The sequence below is a fragment of the Lutjanus erythropterus genome, chromosome 19, assembly GCF_056507025.1.
Source record: "Lutjanus erythropterus isolate fLutEry1 chromosome 19, fLutEry1.hap2, whole genome shotgun sequence".
Lineage (NCBI taxonomy): Eukaryota > Metazoa > Chordata > Actinopteri > Lutjaniformes > Lutjanidae > Lutjanus > Lutjanus erythropterus.
In genome coordinates, this window is record NC_139335.1 from 23,853,932 (window position 1) to 23,860,843 (window position 6,912).

The 6,912-nt window shown below is 38.4% G+C and overlaps 1 protein-coding gene across 1 annotated transcript in view; it reads right to left on the reverse strand.

Moving 5' to 3' along the window:
* arhgdig (Rho GDP dissociation inhibitor (GDI) gamma) overlaps nt 1-1,193 on the reverse strand; it is a 39,519-nt gene extending 38,326 nt beyond the window's left edge. Inside the window, exon 1 of the mRNA XM_084744641.1 lies at nt 1,059-1,193. The gene's annotated coding sequence lies outside the window, so the exon portion shown is untranslated. The remainder of the gene's footprint in view (nt 1-1,058) is intronic.
* Between the last annotated feature and the right edge of the window lie 5,719 nt (nt 1,194-6,912).

Below are 6,912 nucleotides of genomic sequence, written 5' to 3' on the forward strand. Positions count from 1 at the left end.
GAATTTGGTAGGCCTACACACTACTCAACGAGTTTCCCTCCAAGTCATTTGCGTCAACGCGCATGCGCGTGATATGCACGTACTGTAAGCACACAAACACAAAATTCGACATGAACGTAAGAGCCGCACGAAACCGGGCAAAGAGCCGCATGCGGCTCGGGAGCCGCGGGTTGGCCAGGCCTGGTCTAAATGGTTTTCCAGCAGCATATTGGGTGGGGAACATTTATCTCTGCTTAGTGTAGAAAGAATAACCCAACTCATTTAGAGCCCATTCAACCTTAACCGCCTGATTTAGTCAGACTGAAAATGACTGAATATCCCAGATGCTAATTCTCTGAGGGGATGAATAATAATTTGATGAAGTAAAGGTAGTCACTGGGCAACGATGAATGAATAAATACAAAGGTGTTTGTCGAGCCATGATTGAGATCGAGAGAATCAGGAGAGGAAATCAAGTTCGTCAGGGGATGAGGGAATGAGTAAGAGGCTTTTTTGCCGGGTGATAAGTGAGTATTATGTGTAGGATTCAATTTATCAAAAGCCCACGAGGAGCTTCAGAGGCTGGTATTGGCAATAATGGGACACAGAACCATAGACTGTACAGTATATCATGATTAATGCTCATCCTGTAGCTACATGCACTCAATGCAAATGCATTGTTTTGTTGATATCTGTTTGTTTTTAGCCATGCTAGCAGCATGGTGCTATAGAAAGCAATGTTTGCCAGTCAGTTGGTGCACTACTTAAGTCCAGACTGTCTCAACATCTGTTAAATGACATTCATGGCTCCCAGAGGATGAACTCTACTGGTTTTGGTGGTCATCTGAAGTCCCCATCAGCCTCAGCTGTACTCTACTGCTAACTCGCAAATGTTAACATGCACACAACGTAGGGTTTTGCAAAGAAAGAATGGTATATTACAGCAGCAAACACAATCATATCCTCACCTTTTATACTACAAACCCAACAGTCGTGATTCTAAAAACGATCACTATATATTTTATTTGTACTTTGGTTGTATAATTTCTAAATCTAATGATATTTAAAATTAATTTTACCTTTTCAGATGAGGGTGAAAAACTTGTCCAGAAGAAGTCTTGTCTGTTTTGTCACACTGGCAGATGACTGTCATACCCTGAGACTCAACAGCAGGTCCAGCCTCCTCTGGCCTCAGATCAAGATTTGTCTTCTCTCCTGCAAAACACACTGGACAGGATTCTTTCATTTGTTCATGTTGTTCAATTACAAGTAAAGCAAGTCTTCACAGACACTCCTGTTATAGACTCAATTTAGTAGACACAGTTAAAGTCTTAGTTAGGGAGGCTAAAGTTTTGGGGGTTTTTTTGCGAGATTGTTGTGTAAGACTGAATTAGTTTCAGTATGTTTTCCTCATAAATTTGCAATCATACACTGTACATGCACACACCTTTTAACAAGATGCTTGACATTTAATATGCACTTAAATATTGAGTCTGCTATTTTGCTTAAATGTTACATATTTCCTTTTCCTTTTTTAAAATAAATAATAAATCTGTGGTGTCTGTATTGACCCTCGTGGTGTCATGTCAGGCATCTATCGGGTGTGTATTACAAAGGGGCATGAAAATATACAAACTAGAGAATTTAATTTGTGCATTTCTGGTATGTGTACTTTAAAAAAAATAACATCCAATTACATTTTACAAAATGGGACATTCCTGTTTATAATAACGGTCTTCGTTTATTTTGAAGCTCAAAGTTTAGACGCAGAGCCCAAGCATGTATCTAAAATATTAAAATAGGAGTATTCTGCACAGACAAAAACTGAATCTACCAAGGGGTAAATGAGACCTAAACACAATCTTCAGGCTGACCTCATATGACAGATTCAGTAAGCACTCCAGGCTCAGTCATTAATGTTAATCACAACTTGAAGTCAGTATAGACAGTGAGATTTGTGTCCCAGTTGTGATATATAGAGGAGATACTGTTAAGACAAGAGACACAGCAGCTATTAAAAAAATATTCAGTGATTATCTCAGCTCCCTGATTGGCTGCCTTTGATCCAGTTGTACTTGCTTGTAAGTCCACTCACTTTGGTTTTTGTCATTTAGCAGTTGTGAGCAACTCACTGTTGGTGCACTCAAGGATACTCCCAATCCATAATATCAAAATTTGACATTAATTCACACAATCTTTTTTCACAGTATCCATGTTTTTTTATTGCAGTGGGGGGAAGAAAAACTCTAGTACTGTACTTGTTTATGCTCCCATATACATCTACACTACATTCCAGAGGAAAATATTGTACTTTTTATGCAACTACATTTATTTTAGTGCTTTTGTTGCTAGTTATTTTTCAGATTAAGATTATTAATACAAAATATAATCCACCAGTACATCTCAAATCCTTTTTTAGTGCTCTCTCTGAAGATTTACCGTCCCTTTCTCTCCCTTAGCACTGTACAGCAGCACAAACGCAATCTGTTGCTGACTGCCTGGAAAACTGTTGTGTGGCTTGGTCCTAGCCACTCTGTATGTCCCATAGCCAGGGTTGTGAAGATACATCAGATTTTGTTTTTAGTTCATGCACAGAACAGCGAGTTTGAGGACCATGAGGAGATATCCACTGAATTTGATTAAAAAGTATGTTGGATTAGAATAGCACACCCTTGACTTAATATATTGGTAAACCCAGGACTTTTGGTTACAAGACCATTACACTGTTCTATGCATCTGAGACACAGTTAAAAACTTTGGAAATCTCCGTTGTTTGCATCTGGCAGTTGTGGTGGCATTGCAGTAGGTGCTTCACCATCTGTTTCCTGGTGGAGATTTGCACTCCGAGTGCATTTTTTAGTTATATATGAAACTATCCAGCAGTGTATAAAGTCTGATCAAGCCACAGTTTTTCCTCGCCACAGTCGCCTCAGCACTCACTGTTGGTGAGAACAGTTGGGATTAGAGTGCAGTAGACCTGCTATATATAGAAATTGTCCTGAGATTGAGACTGTTTTGATTTGACGCGAGACACATAATACTGAACTGAATTGAATTAAAATAGTTCAAATAGGCCCCATTTTTAAAAGCTGCAACATATCTAATATCTAATCATATAATATACATTATTCTGAAATGGGCCATTCTGCGTAAGAAGTATGTTTTATTTATGGTACTTTTATTAGCCCATATATTTTGATGCTTTTGGTACTTCAGTCAAATTTTCAGTGCACTGTGGTGCTGCTGTTTTTACTTAAGCAAAAGATATGAAAACCACCGCCAGCTTATTGTTTGTCTTTTGCTTTGTTTTTGCAAGGGCATATCACAGAAGTGTTTCTTTGAGCTGTGTATTCAGCCACAACAATAAATGATGATTGATGGAGATTTTACTGTTAAGAAATTTCACTTTATTAAAAACAAAAATGCATATTTCACAATATGTATGTAAAGTACAATACATTTTGTTCTGTTGATAAAATCACATGGCACTCATGTGTTTCTCTCCATAAAAAATCCCCTCAAACGGGCAAAAATCTTGAGCTTCATTGTACAAATCCATCATTTTAAAATGGTTAACAACAGTCAGAACAGATTTAATAGCATTGCTTTGGCCTACCAGTCACCCCTGTCAGTGTCAGCAGTGGGTCTTTCTCCTGTCTGACCTAAAGGTAGCTGTGCTATAAACCCATTATATTCATATTGCTTTATGGAAATATAAATCAGTGGCAGCAGTGGTCCCTGGTGGAATGAGTGACATCTATAAAATGTGTGCTTGAACAAGGTAGTCATGGATGGTGTCATAAAGAGTGTCTCAGTGTAAGGAGCCCCCCTGGGTTCAGCCATGCAGACCCACATTTTTTATTAATCAGGAAAAACCTGATAAAATGCTCAGCAGGCTCCGACTGAAGACCTGCTGCACTGACATGTTATTTTCATAACATGAAGTCAGCTGAACCAGTCCATCACTCACCTGTCAGGCTGATACAGAGATAAATACATAGTAATAAATACAGTATGAGCACTTATACTTTCGATAATATAATTGCATTTTCTCAGACATCGTTAATACAGAACTTCTGCTTGTTATATAGTACTTTATATTCATTGCTCGGATCATTACATACTTTTTCTTTTACATTTGTTTATTTGTATTTTAGCCAACAATCAGTAAGAATAAACCCTGTGTTGTACTGGAGTGACTTACTAAGGATGATATGTCAGTCACACGGTAGCTCCATCCTAAAGCATATCCTGCTGTATTGTCTGTTTTACTCGCAATAGGATCATCATTTGCAAAACGAACATCCTGCTCAATAGACAGAGACTTGAAGCTTAAGACTGAGACCACAAACTCATCAGGAAACCGTTTACTGAGTTCATAAATCGAGTGAGAAGTAAGATCATTTTCTCTTAAGGCTTAATACAATTGAACTCTTCTTGCAACCAGTGGAGTCGCCACCTGCTGGGCATTAGAAACAATGCAGGTTTGACCCATCCACTTCTTCTTCTGCTGTCTATGATTATAATTAAAGACAGGAAAGGAAAGGAATAGAGAAGTGAGAAAAAATATTCTGATCAAGAAAGATAATGGTGTGTACGAGAAGTTCCACGTTTTTGGTTGATAATGGTCCTCAACAGAAAGAAGCAAGACTGAATTAGCTCAGTGATTGAAGTTCAAAGTCCAAATGTTGGTCAAAAAGGATACCAATATTCTTGGACCTTGATGTTGCTCGTAAAGGGGCCAGTACAGTGACCAGCCTCCTTAAAAAACATTGATGATATTATTAATAACACCTGTGCTATGCCCACTATGACAAGTCCAAATATCTGCTGTGAAAAAGGCTGATCAACTGGAGTATGCTGGTTGAAAAGAGAGCTGTCCTATGATTTTACTATAAACTATAAACTGTTATTGTCCAATTTTACCAGAACAATGATACAGCACAAAAGGAAATCAGATAATATGCAAAAATGGACATCTTTTTAGGCAGAAAGGAGGCAACGACAGAGGACATTCATCAGAGATCTACGTGTCCTCAGCAGAATTGTAACCTCGTAACGAAGGTACGTCACCTCACGGCTTCCTGGGAGACTGGTGAGTCATCGTACTGTGTAACATACTGTCCTGTGCTGCTTCAGAACCTGGACAGCTGTGTCCATTAGGCTACTTGGCATTTTAACAGTGGCTGTCAACAAATATCAGGCCGCCTGAAAGTTCAGCAGCAGGTCAGACTGCCTTCGTTCTCCTCTGTCAGGAGATTGATTAGTTCCGGCTACTTTATGCGGTGTACTCATACCACCTGGACGGTCATTCCTCTGTCCTTTGCACAGATATTCTGTAGGCTTAGCTTAGCTTAGAGACAGGAAATGGGGGAAACAGCTTGAATGCTGTGTTCACTTATAACAAAATCTTCTTACTAGCACATGTGAAGTTTCAGTTTTTGTACTAACAAACTAGATAGAACCTGTTTATTAGTGAGACTTAAAGGTGCTGCTAGGTGGATTTAGTTACTTTTGGACAGAGCCAAGCTATCTGTTTCTATTACTTTTATTCATCATATTTGACACCTGCACCATTCGACACCAAGTCTCAAACTGCGGGTCTCTATGACCACTTATCAGACAAAGCCTTCATGTTTGAATGAAACCTGCATTCTGACACTGAGATTAAACTGACTGGGTGTGATGATGTTATTTACAGTCCATGAAATCACTGACTTAACTGCCTTTACATCAAAAAAAGGCCTTCACTTAAAACTAGCCTGATATCGGACTGAACTGTCAACTCATTACGCTCCATTTTCATATTCATATATGTTGAACTGTTGTTACAGGTCATGATGCCAGGCCAGAGGTTCAGTCAACTCAGTGGAGTTGGTGGATGCAAAGATCTGGATCCAGCCACTCTTATAGCCAATATTAGTTAAAATTCATGAATGTTACATGCAAACACAGAAAAGATGATTTTTAGCAATGAAGTAATCTGGTCCAATTAGTAAGCATTTCTATCTGCCTTTTTCTGACATCTAGTGGACACTGATAGAAGTGATATGAGGGTTTGGCAGGGGCATTGTGTGTCTTTGAATTTGTTTATTGTTCTCTTATACTTAGGTTTTATTAGTACCCAGTTTTGTTAAATACTTAATTCTGATTGGTTAATTATGGTATTCTAAGGTCTGTTTTTTCTGAAGAGCAGACATTGCTATAAAGAACAGACCATTGCTACAGGCACAGTTTTGTTTATAGACTCTGAAGGAACAGTAAAATCATTTTTAAATCTCTTAAAATAATTTTAAATTGACATTTTGCATCATTTTTTTCTTTTCTTACAGTAAGTAGTTGTGTAATAAGTGGAGTAATGTACAGTGTGATCAATGAGTTCAATCATGATCCCATAAACATCCAGGAATGGTACGAAACAAAGCAAGTTAACTGGGGGTGGGGGGCTTTTTCTCAGCTTTGTCTGAGAAGAGAGACCCACAGTCTCAGACTTTGAAGACCTCTGTTAAAGATTATTTTTGGTTGCTCATCACAACCGTTTCCAATACTAAACCAGCTTTATCTGCTTAATAAAAAGGAGCAGTTGTAATGTCATTCCTCAGAGAGTTACAGGGTCTGTTTAAGTTTTATGTGAAAGTTCAGTGAGTAATTCTCTATGTTAAAAATGAATTGGTGGTTCCAGTGATCTGTTTTATCAGGACTATACTAAATGTGATCTACCACCTCCCCTGTGGGCTGCCAGTGCTTCAGAGATTACAGTGTTATTTCCTCTGCATAACACATCAGCTCCCAGAACAATTTCTGCTATCTTTTGATGGTAAATGTGTTCAATCCAGAGACACTACACAGTAATTTGAAGGTCAGAGATTTGATCCTGGTGAAAAAAAACATCTTTAAGGAAGATGAGCTCAGCTCAGTGGAGAGTTTTCCACT